Raw genomic sequence first — 17,224 nt, forward strand, 5'->3', positions numbered from 1 at the left:
TTATTATTATTGGGGTGTAGTCGATTTACAATGTTGTGTTAGCTTCAGGTGTACAGCAAAGTGCATCAGTTATACATATACATGTATCCACTCTTTTTTAGATTCTTTTCCCATATAGGCCATTACAGAGTATTGAGTAGAGTTCCCTGTGCTTGAGTAGAGTTCCCTGTGCTAGACAGTAGGTACTTATTAGTCATCTATTTTATATATAGTAGCGTGTATCACATAACTGTTTAAAGTAAGGATATCCCCCTGGAAAACTCTGTGGTGTCTGTTGTTCCTGTATTTCAAGGGAAGTCTGCAGTTGAAATTTCATTATAACTATTTCTTTGCATTTTCAAGACGCTTTTCTAAAAAGTGAAGCCCCCTCCCCCCTTTATTTAACCACTAAGCACAAGTCACAGTGTTTCTCTGGGAATTCATCCACAAAGCCATCCAGCATATGTGTTGCAGAGCAATATGAATCGTTCCTAAATGGGCTATAACCACCATTCCCACACAGAGTAGAAGGTGACGCTTCCTAATATCCAAATAGACACACGCTCCAGACTCCCAGATGGGCTAAGATTCACTATAACAAGAGAGAGATGTGCAGTGTCACTAGACTCAGCCTGGCCTGGCCTGAAGCCACATATGCCCATGATTAGGGGCTGAAGCAGAGAAAACTGGTCAAGATTGAAACCAGAGAACTGTCCTGGAAGGAAAAAAGCCATAATTGCAACAACAACAACAACAAAAAGAGCTACTTGGAAGTAGGAAAGGAAACAGAGGTGCAGGTTCCCAGGAATCACGCACATTCACACTCCGGTTTAGGGCACCTAGGTTCACGCTTCAACAACACAGAAATGTAGGTGTCACAGCCTATTAAGCTGAACTAATTTCAGGCAAAGTTGCGCAAAGATAATTTTATCTTTTTTCTTCTAATCTTTCAGGATCTGCCCTCCTCAGACAGGATTTTGTTCTCCTCTCGTCTCTTTCTGACTCCATGTGTTCCTATGGTGCCGCTTCGTCTCTTGACAGGGACCCTGTTTCAACATCTGTCTGCTTATTATTACCATTTACCCTTCGAAAGGCTTAGACTGCAGGAAGCTCTGTCAGTGTGCTCTCACACAGGTGGTCAGAAACTACTACGAGATAAGATGTTGCATATTTGCACAGGGTTATTTCTAAGTAGCACTGGAGAGAGAACTGCCTATTTAACGTTTCTGACATTTTAAAACAATTGTCATCTACTGTAACAGTCTAATCACTGAATTGCACTGAAATACAACTTCACCTACCATACAGTAGCTTTTACAGAATGTGTAGATATTACCGAAGTTTAGAACTGCAGCAGTGTTTTTGAGGTCACTAGGTAAGGAATAGAGTTTATAGAGGTGGAAAGGTTGGAGAGAGCTGCTCAGTAAAACAAAGTCATCAAGTAGCAACATTTTAACTTGAACCAAGAAATAAACCTAGAGAATAAAGCAGGTCACAAAGTCAGAAGCAGCTATGAATTAGATCAGCTCAGCTGTTTAATCTTGTCATTAAAAAATGGGCTGCAGCTAATATAAAATCATGGTAAGAATGGCTACAAATTATCTTCAGCTGGCATGACTGCCTCCTAGAAAAGGAGGAGTTAGGAAGCACTAAGGTTATGTGTCTTAAAGATAAAAGGGAAGAGAGGAAAAAACATGGAGAATGGAGAATCTGACACTCCAATTAGAGTTAGTTTGTGAGAAAGGGGTTGCCAATGTTAGAGTTGAGATAGGAGGGTATGACACTGGTGGAGCTGACCCCTCACTGGGTCTTGTTCCCAGAAACAGGGTAGCATTTCACAGGGATGGCGTGTGCACAGAGAGAGGGTTCATTAATAAAGGGAGATTCATGGGGAGAGGGTGGGCGAGGGAAGAGAATCAGACAACTGTCTTGGATTCATTATGATATACAAGCAAATCTATTTTAGATCCCACAGCAAACCTTTGACTCCATTTATTATGCACCACATTGTTGAATGTTATACACATAAATTTCCTCTTAAAACTGTTTTGCTCTGGACTACCAGTTTCTGCTTGAAGATACAGATAACTAAAAGGAGCATCACTCCTACCCTTAAGAATAAATGCTGTCTTTAGTCCATCAGATAAATAAGTTTATTCACCAAGCAAGTAATGCAAAATTTGGAGACAGGCACGTGCCGAGAGGAAAGACCTAAGCACTTGCTCACCCGGGGCAGATGTCACCAAATGCCATGTAAGCTGGTAAGAAGAGTTCTATAATATTTATAACAAATTGTCCAAGCAAAGTGTAGGATAGTTTAAGAGTGTGAATCCTGGGTCCACAGAAAGAGGAGACTATTCCACAGTCTCGTAGGCCTTTCCCCCAGGAACCCACCAAGCAATCCTCTGGCAACCCCACAGGGAAGTCGGGTTGAGAAAGCTTCCCCAGTGGAGCCACCTGGGGAAGGAGAGAGCAGCTACCGTTTAGAAAAACAGCATTTTGGTTGAACACAGTAAGGCTAAAGACACACACACACACACACACACACACACACACACACACACACACACAAAACTATACACAAATTGTATGTTCTCATTAGGAAAAGTATTTTTCATAAAGGGGTGGGTCAGGAATTCTGAGACTAAGTTGTAAGACTGTATGTGTACTGTAGGATTGAGCAAATAAATACATTGGACACTAAGAGCAGGTTTTTCACGTTTGTAGAAAGATGCTACAAAAAAGGAAGGGGGAGGAGAGAGTTAACCCATGGTGTTGGGACTTTAAGGTATCAGGACAATGCATGGTTTTCATTATGCAAATATACAAGTAGATGGATACTGACAGATACAGACGCATGAACTCATACACCAAATTCTCCCACCTCTTCCACTGGAGGATCTAGAAGCAATAATAACAAATTAGCAATTAACACACCTGGTACTGTATCTTGGTTCCTAAATACCATTCTCCAATAAAAGGTCCAAGACTTAGAAAAATGGCAGAGTTCAGGACAGAAGCACAGAAAGACCAAGATGTTCTTGGCACATCTCGTGGTACCAGAAAGTAAAGTGCTAAAAAGGTGGGGTGGAGGGTCTTATCGAAGATACTGGAGCCAGCTTGAAGGAGCTCCATATTGGGACAACTTGAACATCTATATAAATAATATTATTGAACTGTAACCCGTAGAAAAAATATATACCAATGAGCAATATTAGGAAAACATACAAACAAATAAATAGGGACAAAGGTATATAACTCTTCCTTACTGTAAGATTCTAAATAATAAGTGTGGAATGCCTGAGGAATGTAGAAAGTCACCATTTGCCAGATATCAGAGTAATAATTATCATGCACAAGAATCATCAATAGATACTAAAATTTGATGCTAAGTTAGATGATAAGAAACAGGATAATGTGCAGACTTGAAGTTTTATTTTAAAGGCAAAAATTAGTAACTTCACAGATGAAATATCTGTCAAGCATCACTTTCACCAAGTGATCAAAGGTAACATCACTCGTACTGAGACACATCAACATCACATACTTCCTGATGTGATGCACTGAGAAGGATGCATCACATTTGTGGAATTCTTGCTAAAAATTAATAACATGAATTTAATACAGAAGAAACATCAGATGAACCCAAAACAAGAAACATTCTATAAAACAACTCTTTCAAAATATCAAGTCATGACACATAAAAAGATTGAGGAACTGTCCTGGATTGGAGGACACTAAGGAGATATGACAAATAAATGCAATGTGGGTTAGTGGACCAGTAAAAGGACATTGATGGGACAACTGGTAAAATTTGAATAAGATATGTGGATTAGTTAACAGTATTTTTCAAGTTATTTTCTTGTTTTTGATAATTGTGCTTTGGTTATTTAAAATATTAACATTCAGAGAAGCTGGGTGAAGGGTATGTAAGAACTAGTTGCAGCAGTTTGGGAACTTTTTTCTATGTCAGGAAGTATTTCAAAATAAAAATTTATAGGAGATTGAATCAAGATAGCCGAGTAGGAAGATCCTGAGCTCACCTCCTCCCATGGACACACTAAAACTACAACTACACATACAGCAACTATCTCTGAAGACCAGCAGAACAGATTTTCTACAACTAAGAATATAAAGAAAAGGTCACATCATGAGGAGGAGGATGGGCAGAGATGCGGTCTAGTCAGAACCCACACCCCAAGGTAGGCAACCCACAAGCAGGAGAGATAACACAACTGTGAATGATATCACACCAGACTCCCCAGCTCAGGGGACTTCACTGGGAAGATGAGCCCCCATAATATCTGGCTTTGGAAATCGGAGGGGCTTACATCCAGGAGAGCTGGGGGGCTGTGGGAAACCAAGACTCTACTCTTAAAGGGCATGTACACAAACTCACTCACCCCCAAGTCCCATCACAGAGGCAGCAGCTTGAAAAGCACCTGGGTCATATGGGAATGAGATTCACTGAAAATTTTAGGGTGTGTGTTGGAGGGTCAAATATCTAGTGGGACTTTCTCCAGGGATGGAAGTGATGGTGGGCACCACTTTTTGGTTAACTCTCCTTCCACCTACCTGACGCAGTGCTGGTGGGTACCACTCCTTTCACTCTCCATCAACTTACCTAACACCACGTGCCTCACCCTGGCTTTCCCTGAGTACAAGCTCCACGCAACCCACCCACCCCTTGCTGGCCCCTCCAATGCAGTTCCCACTCCAGGGGTCCAGCCCTGCACACCAGCACGCCTGCAGCACTCATGGCCCAACCACAACAGGAGGGTGCATGCAGCCCACACATGGGACACCCCTGGAGCACCTGGCTCTGGTGACCAGGGGGGATTACACCACTGGACCTCAAAGGACACCTTCTACATAAGGAGGCCACTCTTTCGAGACTGGGAGATGTAGTTGATATACCTAATAGAGAATTAAACATGGCAATTAGGTAAAATGAGAAGACAAAAAAAAAAAATATCTTCCAAATGAAAGAACAAGAAAAAACCTCAGGAAAAGAACTAAACAAAACAGAGATAAGCAATTTACCAGATAAAAATTTCTAGGTAATAGTCACAAAGTTGCTCACTGAACTCAGGAGAAGAATGAATGAACTCAGTGAGAACTTCAACAAAGATAGAAAATATAAAAAAGAACCAATCAGAACTGAAGAATACAATAACTTAAATTAAAAAATACATTAGTAGAAATCAGTAGCAGATTAGAGGAAGGAGAAGAACAGTTCAGTGACTTGGAAGGCAGGGTAGTGGAAATCACCCAATCAGAAGAGCCAAAGGAAAAAATAATTTAAAAAATGAGAATAGCATAAAGGACAACGTCAAGCATACTAACGTGCATTATAGGGGTCCCAGAAGAAGAAGAACAAAGAGAGGGACAGAAAACCTACTGGAAGAAACAGTGACTGAAAACTTCCCTAACCTGGGGAAGGAAATGGACATCCAGACCCATGAGACCCAAAGGACTTCCAATCAATTGAACCCAAATAGGGCTACATTGAGATCCGTTATAATTAAAATATCAAAAGTTAAGTATAAAGAGAGAATCTTAAAAGTAGTAAGAGACGCACATCTAGTTATACAAGGGCCCTTCCCCATAAGACTACTAGCTGATTTTTTTTTAACATAAACTTTACAGGTCAGAAGGGACTGGCACAATATACTCAAAATACTAAAATGAAATAAATAACTTACAACCGAGAATACTCTACCTAGCAAGGTCGTCATTCAGAATTAAATGAGATAAAAAGAGTTTCCCAGACGAGCAAAAGCTAAAGGACTTCATAACCACTATACAGACCTTACTAGATATGTTAATGGAACTTCTTAAATGGAACTTCTTAAATGGAAAAGAAAATAATGATAATTAGAAACAAGAAAATTATGAAAGACAAAATCTCACTGGTAAAGGCAAACATATTAAAGGTAGTTCAACCACCAATGATAAAGCCAGTAAGAAGGTTAAAAAGACCAAATAACCTATATATAAAATAATTAGTTAAGTGACACACAAAACTTAAAACATAAAATATGACACCAAAAATGTAAAGTGGCAGGGGAAAATGTAGTGCTTTTAGAATGCACACAAACCTAAGTGACCACCAATGTAAAATAGACATCTGCATAGTACACACAGGTTGTTATATGTGAACTTCATACTAACCACAAACCAAAAACCTAGAACAGGCACACAAAAAATATGTAAAGAATACAAACCTAACACTAAAGAAAATCATCAAATCACAAGGAAAGGAAACAAAAGAAAGAACCAAAAAGAACAAAAGCAACCGTAAAACAATTAACAATATAGTAATAAGTACATGCCTATAATAATTACTTTAAATGCTAATGGACTAAATGCTCCAATCAAAAGACCCAGGGTGGCTGAATAGATTGAAAAAAAACAAGACTTATTTAAATACTTCCTACAACCGGCTCACATCAGAGCTAAAGACAAACAGACTGAAGTTGAGGGGATTGAAAAAGATATTCTGTACAAATGGGAACATAAAGAAAGCTGGGGTAGTAATACTCAGAGTAGACAAAATAGACTTTAAAACAAAGACTATAACAAGTGACAAAGGACACTACATAATGATAAAGGGATCAATCCAACAAGAAGATATAACAATTATAAATATATATGCACCCAACATAGGAGCATGTCAATATATAAAGCAAATATTAACAGACACAAAGGGAGAACTTGACAGTAATACAATAATAGGGGATTTTAACAACCCACTATATCAATGGATGACAGATCATCCAGACAGAAAATCAATAAGGAAACATTGGCCTTAAACAATGCATTAGACCAAAGTTAACAGTTATCTGTAGGACATTTCTTCCAATAACAGCAGAATACACATTACTTTCAAGTGCACATGGAGCATTCTCCATGGTAGGTCACATGTTAGGCCACAAAACAAGTCTCAATAAATTTAAGGAGGTTGAAATCATATAAAGAATCTTTTCCAACCACAAGTTATGAGACTTAATTACAACGACAAGAAGAAAACTGTAAAAAAAAATACAAACACAGGGAGACTAAACAACATGCTACTAAAGAACCAGTGAATCACTGAAGAAATCAAAGAGGAGACAAAAAATAATACCTGGCTACACATGAAAACAGAAACACAATGATCCAAAATCTATGGGACACAGCAAAAGCAGTTCCATGAGGGAAGTTCACAGCAATACAGGCCTACTTCTGGAAACAAGAATCTCAAACAATATAAACTTACACGTAAAGGAATTAGATAAAGAAGAACAAACAAAGCCCAAAGAAAGGAGAACAAAAACAAAATGCAAAAAGACTCACAGACAGGAGAAACAGGTGGTTGCCAGAAGGGAGGGGGTTGGGCGATTGGGTGAAAAAGGTGAAGGGGATTAAAAGATGCAAACTTTCAGTTATAAAATAAGTAAGTCACAGGGATGTAATGTACAACATAGGGAATATAGTCAATAACATTACAATAATTTGGTGTTATAGTTACTAGACTTATCCTGATAATCAATTCAAATGTATGAATCCTGATAATCAATTCATAATGTAGGTAAGTATTGAATCACTATGTTGTATATCTGCCACTAACATTGTATGTCAACTATACTTCAGTAAAAAAAGAAAAAAAATCAGTATATGGCCAAATAAGTAACAGTTAAAATTATGATAAAAAATATATATTCTTTATATAAAAACAAAATCTAATGTGAAAATCTGCATACATTATTACATGGCTATTTCTACCTAGGATTAAGCAGAAGACATTAACGGCACAGCTAGAAAGGTAATATACATTTTCTACTCATTTGCTTTCTACTACACAAGCAAAGCAGAATCTCAAATAATTCTGGAAGAGCTGGCCAGTTCAGTTATGCAGACGTCAAAGGCAGTGTGTCAAGCTCTATACTTTTCCTTGTCCCTTTCTGTGAACACATACAGCGAAGGTATTTCATTCAGGCCACTAATTTTAAATAAATTAAATATGTGGACTTTTGATTTATTTCACCTTTAATGCTAAACATCCAAGATTATGTTAGGATGGTAGACAGGATATCCCAGATCTATTTCCACATGCTTTCCCCCCTCCTCATTGCCAGTGGAGGATAAATAGTTAATTAACTGAGGTAGCATTTAGAACAGTGCCAGTATTAGCTATTTTAGTTGTCATTGCTGTTACTATTATCATTAATGTCATTGCCCCGATCTTTAATAAAAATAACTCAGCAGACTAGTATTAGCTTTCCTTTAAGCTCTTCAACACTGAATTACTTATATTTTGAGGTGTTAAGTGATTTAGCAAAAGCAAGTAGAAGGAGAACCACTGAATTATTCAGAAATTAAATTTTACAGCGCCCAAGCATCAAGGTGGACCAGCTGAAACTGGCAGGTCTCAGTCTCCCCAGCTCTCCGGCTTGCTGACCTTTGCGAAGGCAATGATCTTTAAGTCATCTTGTTCTGCTTCGTGTTCTGCTCTGCGTCTGGCACGTAAAATCATCTAAAATTATCACCACCCATGAATGTCAGTGCAAGTGGGCTATGCTCTTTTATTGACTTGGTCTGCGTCACAGAATACAAAAAATGTGCAGACAGGGGGTATGAACATTTCCCTAAAGTGTGAGAGATGCTCATATTAAAAGCAGATTAGGCTGGTCTTCAGCTTGTCTCCAGGAAGTCAAATATCAGGGTAAACTGGAGGAGGCCTTGTGAAAGCTCTGGAGCCAGAGCTGAGAAACGTACACTGGCTTGCTTATAAAGGAGCACAGTTTCCCTAGACATAATGCATACCATTTCTGTTTGCAATCCTGGGCATGAATTAGTTTGAAATTATTCCTGCGTAGAAATAACACAGAGGCTGGAGGGAGGGAGGGGTCAGTTATGAAAGGCCTTTGGAAAGATGCCTTCAGACACAGTCTCAACAAGACAGCAATTCTTTAACAAAAAGTATAATAATAAACATAACATACAGGGCCTTGGTGCAATCCAGTTCACTGAATAAGTGTATTCTTAAATCTCTCTGTTTTAGGGTTATATTTCAAATACTTACATTTATAATCAGGGATAAGGTTTTGAATTTATTTTGTGTTTTTTCCCCAGCACATTCTTTTATATTATAAAAAATGTAAAGGGAGAAACTAAGTTATGGCAGTGTCATCTTAAAGAAGAGCTTTGGGAACAATGAAATAAATATAAGAACTATTTCAGTATTCTGATCGGCTTTTTCTCATTTTGAGTCATGAAAAGAAAGTAATGTTCTCAGTCTGAATTGAACAGGACCTCTAGGGAGAGCTGATCACATACCTTTGTTCTGGTGAAGAGAAAAACTAGTAAGTAGGACTTGTGCGTTCAGCTTACTGATAAGACAGCAAAATGGTGCTTTAATTCACCCGTTATTGAAGCAAGCATTTATCATCATCCTGTTCTGTGGAAGTGGTGGGGAAAATGTGAAAAGGGAATAAAATCTGTCCTCACCAAGTTTACTACATGAGAGTCACGGAATATTTATACGTGCAACTACAACGCAGCACAATTACCACAAACTTGGTGGCTTACAAAACACGACACACGTGTTACCTGGAGGTCAGAAGTCAGACGCGGGTGTCCCCGGACTGAAGGCGCGGTGGTGTCAGCGCTGCGCTCCTTCCGGGGGCTCTAGGGTGGGATCTGTAGAATCCTGGTCTTCCCCCGTGCCGAGAGGCTGCTTGCGGGTTCTTGGAAACGGGACCCTTCGCCGCCTCCCTCCGGCCCCCCAGGCCAAGCCCTCCTCCTGCTCGTCTGTCTGGTTCTTCCCACCCGCGGCTTATAAAGGCCCTGGTGGTTATTGGGCCCACCTGACAACGCGGGGTCATCGCCCCACCCCAAGGCCAGCTGATTGACAGACTTCATCCCATCAGCAGCCCGGCTCCCTCGTTGCCGGGTAACGGAGCACCGGCACAGGTGTTGGAGGTGAGGGTGCGGATACCTCAGAGGCGGCAGGAGGCTGCCCATCACCTCCGTGAAATCCTTGTTTTCTACAACAGGGGAAGCTGTCTTCTCACTTGCGCAGCACAGTTTGTGTTAGTTTTCTTAGCAAGTCCTTTTAAATTGAGGGGAAAAGGCAGTACTCGTTAAGGACGTTTTACTTTTTTGATTCTGCGGCCCATCACCTGGCCTCAATAAAGTACAAACATAATGAAGTTGGATGATTTTGTTTCCCTCCCAGGAAGCAGGGTCCTTAGTCCTACGGCAAAGACATTCCATGGGCAGTTTGAATTTAGCCCTTTTCTCCTCTCCTCCTAAGTGTTAACCTTTCTGCTTTTCCTCTCTGAGTTTCTCCCAGACACGCTCTTATAATTGATTTTCTCTTATTTTTCAGCTCTACTCTAGCTGCCCACACGCATCTTCTTTATCTATTCTACTGCATTACTTCCACGCTAGGGCAGTAAGATGTGTTCCCTTTGTTTTGTAGATTTTAAAATGTGATGATGACTCCCCAGCTGAATCTCCCTTTTCCGGTAAAAATCATCATCTGGAAGTCTCCCTGAGGAACATAAAACCTCAGAATGACCTATATAAACTAAAGCAAAAATAGTCACCCTCAAAGTATATTTTTGGGAAACTACCTTGTTGGTTCAAATGTTTAGAATCTTTTTTTTAAATTAAAAACCACAATAAGTACCAAAAAATGATAAAGAACAAGTTCATGCAACATGTGGATTCCAGAAGACACTTCATGATAAATCAGTCATTTTTTTCTTTACTTGAAACAGTCTTGGGAGCTTATATACAGCATCTATATTTAATTATTCCAAGTTTTTAAGGGCATTTTCTTTTAAAAATAATCTCCACAAGAGTTCAATGTCTTTGTCAAAATGTCATCAGCTTGATTATTTTACTGTCAGATTTTTTGCAGGGATGGATTCAGGATTTGGGATATTTCCATAATTTTTGGAGACCATTTTAAGAAAAAGAATGCAAACATTAGAAATACTATGTATATATAATATTTGTTCAATATTTTTAGAATGAGAAATCACACTTATAGTTATTTTAAAAAGCTGAAAACATTAGAAATGTAGCAAAATTCTGAAATCATTAAATATATTTAATAAATAACTCACACCTCAACAATCCTTTCTTTTCCAGTTGCATTTAACATGAAAATTCTGAAAACTTTTCATTTCACCCCTTCCAAAATAAATGTGCATTTATGAGAAATTAATGGTAACCTTACAATTATCCAACTGATGAACAGAATAGGTTTGAGTGGCTTCTTGGTCTATAGGCTTCCTGTAATGTCTCCCTCCACCACCCACATGTTTCTGGTCCTGAGACCATAGGACAGATGTAAACCACAAGGTGACCTTTGGCTTGAGACCTTCAACTCATGACCCAAGGGGGTCAGCAAGGGGGACTTAGGAGGGGGACATCAGACAGGAACTGTGTGCACATGGGGCTGTCATTTTCCTCTCAGCTCCAAAATCACCGTTCATTGCTTTCCTGTCAAAATCGATCTAAACCTTTTTTGAATTGAAGTATAGTTGCTGTACAATATTACGTAAGTTACAGGTGCACAATATAGTGGTTCACAATTTTTAAAGTTTATGCTCCATTTATAGTTATTATAAAACATTGGCTATATTCCCTGTGTTGTACAATGTATCCTTGTAGCTTATTTTACATGTAATATTTTGCATCTAAACCTTTTAAGTATGATTTTTTGCCAGCTGGCACAATGTTAAGCTATTTAAGTAGAGGGTCCAAGCAAGACATTAAAAAGGGGAAGGTGTTTAATTTCCCGATTTCAGCTGCTATGCTTTTGCCTTTTTCCCCCTTTCTTTCCTGCATGCTTGGGCCTGGTGGCTAAAGGTCCACAGCCCTTCCAGCAAGAGCACCACAAGCTCCAGGCCTTTGACACATTCCTGACCCCTGAACACACACCCACCAGCTGACACTCGTCTGCACCTGAAGGGATCCCTTCCTGCCTGCCTGGTGCTGCAAACTGACTCTGCATGAGACACCCAGAGAAATTCTCCACATCCTGTGAGCTGCAACCACACTTCCTCCAGAAATATCCAAACTCAACTCGAGGACTCTCCCTCAGCCCTGGGACACTGCTGGGTTTCCATTAACATTTTCATATTTACTCTCCTATTTTATAACTTAAAATGTCTTAATAATAAATTTCCCCCTTTAAACTGCAGGGTGGAATCTGTCTCCTGACTGCATTCAGACTGAGACAGAGGAATTACTGAAAATCATATAAACATATCCCATTAAATCCAAACTCATTTCTCCTTAGCTTGGACCCAAAAATGTCATAGCATTTGCCATAGGTGGCCATTGAAACACCAGCCAATGTTATGAGATGGTGACGTCAACTCATAGTTGAAAGAGACACTTTTAATCAGTACATTTAATTCTCTCTTATCTATATGGGGGGGGAGGGAGAGGAGGAGGGGAAGACACACACACACACACACACACACACACACACACACACACACACACACACACAGCCATGAGAATTAACTTAATGAAAAATTCTCCTCAGCCCTGGGAAGTCTAGTTTCTGTCTGGACAGTCATTTCCCAAGGAAAACTCTATCCCAGGATTGGCAAACTACTGCAAGCAGGACAAATCCAGTTTGCATGTGCTTTTGTAAATAAAGTTTTATTAAAACACAACAGGTCTTTATTAAAACACAATTTAAGAATTGCTTATACTATGCTATAATTTCATGCTCTACTAGCGTCGTTGAGTAGTTGCAACAGAGATACTATGGCTCACAAAACCTCAAATATTTGCTACTTGGTCCTTTACAGATAAATCAGCTGATGGCTGCTCTGTACTACTGAGTGACACTGGAAGTTTTAGGAGGCTGCTGGCCATTTAGGTCACATACACACAAGGAGACGTGAGTCCTTTGAAGTCAGCCGTGAGTTTCTGATCTAAGAACCAAGAACAGCTCTACGTGTTTCTACGTCAAGTCAAAAGGTTGATGGCCACTATTTTCCTTACCACTCAGAAACCTTTAAATTTTACGTTCGGTTCCTCTACTATGCTATGAAATAGTGTTAATGTCAGAAGTGTGAGCACTAGATTATATGTTACCTTTTAAAAGTGCTTTTAAAAGACCAATATATTTAAAGAATTCTGTAGTGGAAGCAAAGAGAAATGGACTTGAGAATCACTGCAGATAAAAAAAGAAAGCTATTATCAAAGCACAAAGGGCAGGATTTGGGGAAGCATATTGGAAAAGTGGAGTAGAAATTTAAGATGAGACTGGAAAAATGGATTAACCAGGCACTTTTAAGACTTCAGTCTACAGTGTCTCTCCTTTTAAATGACTAGCATATATAAATGACAGTATTAAGGAAGGTTTACATAAGAATTGGAACATAATAGAAAGGTCACTTATTTAGTGAGATCTGGCAGAATATCTTCCCTTCGAAGACTACAACATCCAGCTAAGCAATAAGATGGTTCCAAAAATAAATGAGAAGCTTAGTAAAATGGAAATGAATGCAGGGGCTAGAATCAAATTTAGTCTTACTTTGTTTCAAGAACAATACGGGAGAAATAAATCTGAGATGCCACATGCTTCCTAAATAGACAAGAAAAAAAATGTAGAAAAGACACATTTGTCTCAAATAATGAAAATTAGAATAAAAAATGCTAATTATTTGGCATCCTTCTTTCTGTTCCTAAATATGTCTTGGAGAAATATTTAAATACATAATATATATAAATATTTAGGCTCAATCTTTTCTTTATCCATTAATTTGAATGTAATCAGATTTAAAAGCAAATTTCCTTACTGTGGCCGCCTAGAGGAAAACAGATGTACTTAATTTAACAGTGAAATGTCTTTAACTGTGGGGTCTGATCACAGAAGCAGCTAGTTTTCATGCTGCATTACTTTATCCACACACTGATTTATACACTGAATCTGTTTGCCATAAAGCATGACTCACTACATCAGCAAAGAAGAGTGGCCTAAGCCGATGTGTGTTTGAAATGTCATAGGAGGATAACAAATGCCTGATACTTAGAATAAAAAAGTTAAATCACTTATAGTGTGGCAGGCATTGCATTTGGTGTGAATAACGTTTCTTCTGAGTTTGTATTTAGATGAGAAACAGATGGTGAAAGTTTGTTTTAAGTCATTTGTCCATTAAAGTACTTAATCTATGCAGTTCTGTTACTCCTCAATACACAGAAGTTTTGTTCATCACAGATTTATTTCACTACTAATACATAAGTAACCATGATAACATTAGTATCTCAGAATTATCATAGGTCTCACAGTAAGACATACTGGGAATCAATTTATTCATACGTGCATTTATCATAACCCCTATTACTATGGTGTCAGTCTACTGCTTTTCTAAAGGAGGAAACAGCTCAAGGAAGAAAGTTAGTGATAGACTCCAAGAGATGCATTTTCTTGGTGAGGTTCTCTAAAGCCAGGATATAACTTGACTCTATAGGTTAAGAAACTTATTTTTGTCACTTTAGGCCCACCATAATAAGATATAGGAAAAAAAAAAAAAAGAGAGAGAGAGAATGCTAACTAATTAATGGTAAAATGAAGCTCTATCATTTGTTGGTGAACAAACTCAAGTCTCTCTTTTACGACCCCTCTTCTTAGTGTCAAGGTACCCAAAAAAACACAAAAGAATCCACGACATTTACTTAGCATGTGAGATGCACAAAGAAAACAATATCTATTCGTTACAGGTTCTCGGTCTCATAAGAGAATATACTCTTTTAGGGACTGGGTTTCTCTTTCTCGCTATCCTGCATACAGCACTAAACGCTGACCAATTCTAATATGTTTTCTTTTTCCTTTTTCTCCACGTTTAGCCCACCACTCTCCTGCTAAGACGCACTACCCTCACATGGCTTCAAGGAAGAGACCGTTTTTCATCCTTCTTTGGTTCTATTTCATACATTAGTCCTTTCCATTTCAAATAACCACCATGATTTAGCATCAATTTTGGTCATAGCTGTTCATCTCATTCACGGGGCTTTAGTTTATGGTCTTTTGCCTCAGAGAAGGTAAATTCAGTATCTGCTCCAGCAGGAGGAAGAAGAGAATCACCTGGAGGCTTGCGAAAGCATCCCTGTGGAGAAACTCTTCGCAAAACCCAACAACTAAGAGTCCCAAGTCAGCACAGTCAGGGCACAGCCCGAGTTGGAAAGTTAGAGAACGTCTTCTTAGTATAGTGGTATATAGACTTTCTATGAAAATACTTTTCAATAATATCACCCTTTTGCTTGTTAGTTTATCAATAAACTTGCAGTGCAGGCCTGCTCTGTGCAAGGACGGTTCCAGGCACTGAGAACACGTAGTTGGATGAGAAAGTAAGGAGGCTACTCTTAGGGAATTTGCCTCATTGTCAGGGGAAATGAGAGGAAGGGGTCAACTGTAAGTCATTCTTATCTACTTCAAGTTCTTCCAGCTGAAGAAAAGCAACCTTGCAGAGTGCTAGGATCTGTGGGTAACTCTTTTTACCTTTACCAATAAAGTTAGAAGCACGTGACACTATAGAAAAATAAGTCCCCTGCTTTGGAGGTAGGACCATTAAGAGTCAGTCAATCAGTAGAAACTTCTATTTTGATTACATATTTATGAGAACTTCGTAATTTCTTTAAGGTTGCTGGGAATTAAACAACAACAACAACAAAACCTACCTGAAATTTTCCACCTGTTGAGATCAGTCACACCTTTTCACATTGTTTTGGGAACTGTTAGCATCCTGCCTTCAAGTACGGGTCTCAGCAAGCTTGCTCTGTAAAGGACCAGACAGTAAATATTATGGGCTTTGGAGGCCCAGAGACAAAACTGAAGATATTATGTAGGTAATCATATCGCTGAAGAAAAATAACTCCTCAAATTTTAATTGAGGAAATGAAGAATTTAATAATGGAGCATATTTTTTGTAATACAGGTCTACTTAGGAGAAGGGAATTTTGGAGGGGAGGGTAATATTTCACTTAGTTGGGGTTCCTTCCCTTTCAACAAAATACGTTGCAAATGATCGTTGGTTAACACTACTTTGTAACAATATTTACATACAACATCTTTGAAAATGCCTTCTCACATAGATCCTCCCAAATACTGCCAGTACACAGGCAAATGCTCTTAATGGAGCGAACCCAGGTCTCGGAAGGTGCTTATAGGATTCTGTTAGGCTCTGTTCCTGATATTCTCCTTCAGTCCATCATCACACTGCAGACCACCACTTCCAGCTGAAAGCCAGGTGGAACTCCTCAATTACCTAATTAAATAGAGCTTGAAATATGAAAATTTCCTTTGCCCTTCATTGAGCTTTGAAATACACTGCTGGAGGTGTCACCTGAGTTTGGAAAATCTATGCGGTGCAACTTTGTGAGTGAATAAGGATCCTGCTTCATGTTTTAACTTTTGATACAACGCAAAACATATAAAGTAGCTTGACTGTACTTGTGATTCCAATGATGGTTGTTATCACCAAAATGGCTTAACCAAAAAGTTTAACATTTGTACTATTTTGCCTTCTAATTTTAGGCTGAACTCATTAGGAAACATTATCAAATGCAGCAGAAGCTAATTCAATGCTATTTCGCGTCTGATAATAGTGGTTGAAGGCAATTCTTCCCTTCTGGAAAATTTCAGTATCAGCTCTGAGTTCAGAATATCCTAACGACAGTTTACCGATGCTCAGTTTTTGAGGTGCTGCGAGGCAGGGCAAATCAGGATATTCAGCCTCTATTTCAGACAAAAATTCATGGAACTGAGCATGCTGGGCCCACGAACGGGAGTGGGGTTCACAGTTGACACTACTGATTCAGTAAAACGTGAGAGAGTCAAGTATTTTCCTCAAAGTACCTGCTGGCGAATTTATGGAAAATCATAGGCTTTAAACAACTCACACTTTCATAAGTCCTGTAAATTTGCCCAAATAAGCATTTTCCTGCTCCATACACACATTTACCACTATCAGTTGCACACATAGATCGCGCACCAAATTGTGCTGAATTAGGGCTCTCTCCACGTCTTTAAAGACACCCTTACCTCTCCGTCCCAGGCACGTTTTCATAGACGTTTACTCTTCATCGCTTAGAACTCGGTGTCGACACCTCAAATCAACTGAGGGGTGTCAGCAACACCCATCGACTCACCAAGCGCAAAGAGAAACAGCTGGGAGGCGTTTGCCTTGCAAATAAGAAGCCCGTTTGTTTCCCGAGGCTCGTTCCA

General features: G+C 39.1%; 1 long non-coding RNA gene across 1 annotated transcript in view; it reads right to left on the bottom strand.

The window, feature by feature from the left end:
- The window catches only part of LOC309633381, a 364,347-nt gene that overhangs the window by 207,245 nt on the left and 139,878 nt on the right, over positions 1 to 17,224 (bottom strand). Inside the window, exon 5 of the long non-coding RNA XR_014247482.1 lies at positions 15,679 to 15,776. This is a non-coding gene — a long non-coding RNA (uncharacterized lncRNA). The remainder of the gene's footprint in view (positions 1 to 15,678; positions 15,777 to 17,224) is intronic.

The sequence above is a fragment of the Balaenoptera borealis genome, assembly GCF_965194805.1.
Source record: "Balaenoptera borealis genome assembly, chromosome: 8".
In the NCBI taxonomy this organism is placed as follows: Eukaryota; Metazoa; Chordata; class Mammalia; order Artiodactyla; family Balaenopteridae; genus Balaenoptera; species Balaenoptera borealis.